This window comes from Salvelinus sp. IW2-2015, unplaced genomic scaffold (genome assembly GCF_002910315.2).
Source record: "Salvelinus sp. IW2-2015 unplaced genomic scaffold, ASM291031v2 Un_scaffold5211, whole genome shotgun sequence".
NCBI classification, from domain to species: Eukaryota; Metazoa; Chordata; class Actinopteri; order Salmoniformes; family Salmonidae; genus Salvelinus; species Salvelinus sp. IW2-2015.
Window position 1 is genome coordinate 18,405 of NW_019946477.1, and position 1,513 is coordinate 19,917.

Below are 1,513 nucleotides of genomic sequence, written 5' to 3' on the forward strand. Positions count from 1 at the left end.
ATATAGTATATAGTAGTATACAATTATACTATCTATTCTACGGAGGACTGTTGCTAATATAAAACAACACAGGCGAGGAGAAAAGGCCTTACAGACAAGTCGTCGATCATGCGGTCTTCAAACTGGTACCCTTCAGTCTGCAGCCAGTTCCTCTTGTACCCATTCAGGAACATGTTGGACCCCCGGTGCCTGTTGGAGAGAACAGGAAGTGACAACAAAAGGAAGTCACACCGCGTACCAAGCGTCAACAAAATTCACGATACACTATATATACACAGGAGTATGTGGCCACCAATTCAAATGAGTCGATTTGTCTATTTCAGCCACATCCGTTGCTGACAGGTGTATAAAATCGAACAAAACWGCCATGCAATCTCCTTAGACAAACATTGGCAGTAGAATGGGCCTTACTGAAGATCGCAGTGACGTTCAACGTGGCAYCGTCATAGGATGCCACCTTTCCAACAAGTCAGTTCTGTCACTCCCTGTTCTGTTTCACCTGTCTTTGTGATTGTCTCCATCCATCTCCAGTCCCTGGGTATTTATGCCTGTGTTCTCTGTTTGTCTGTTGCCAGTTCGTCTTGTCAAGTCAACCAGCGTGTTTTTTCCGTGCTCCTGCTTTTTCCTTATCTCCGTTTTTCTAGTCCTCCCGGTTTTGACCCTTGCCTGTCCTGACGCTGAGCCAGCCTGCCTGACCATTCAGCTTGCCCTGACACTGAGCCCTCCTGCCTGACCATTCTGCCTGCCCTGACTCTGAGCCCGCCTGCCTGACCATTCAGCCTGTCCTGACACTGAGCCAGCCTGCCTGACCATTCAGCTTGCCCTGACACTGAGCCCGCCTGCCTGACCATTCTGCCTGCCCTGACCTCGAGCCTTCCTGCCACTCTGTACCTCCTGGACTCTGACCTGGTTTATGATATTTTGCCTGTCCACTACTATCTCTTGCCTGCCCCTTGGATTATAATAAATATCAGAGAATTTTTGGGTAGTGCACACAATACTCCATAATGACAAAGTGAAAACAGGTTTTTAGAAATTCTTGCAAATGTATTAAAAATAAAAACAGAAATGCCTTATTTACATAAGTACTTATGCATTCTAAATTACGCCCATTTGAAAAGGAAAATGCAATAAATATTTACTCTGAGCTGCGCTTCGGTAGATTGGTCGTAGATAGTAGGCAGGGTTAGCCCAGCAGGGATCTTTTGTCCTTTGAAGAATGTCTCTTGGTGGTAAACACTGGATACTTGGTAGTACCATCGTGTGTGTGTAGAACAGGTACTCTTGTCCGTCCTCTGCCCTAGCCCACGTCTACAGTTGCTGCGCTACTACGCGCAATGGCTAGCGAGTTGTATTCTTTTGTGAATAAAGATTTAAAAGTTCATACCACAGTTGTCTATGCTATATTGTCTCATGCTACTTATTATATAAATTTATATTTGTATATATGTTTTTATATTATTATATTTATCTTTTTTTTTTTTTTTTTTTTTTTGGGTTACCTAGGGTCACA

The 1,513-nt window shown here is 43.9% G+C and overlaps 1 pseudogene; it reads right to left on the reverse strand.

Moving 5' to 3' along the window:
- The window catches only part of LOC112078065 (ryanodine receptor 1-like), a 19,280-nt pseudogene that overhangs the window by 8,180 nt on the left and 9,587 nt on the right, over window positions 1-1,513 (reverse strand).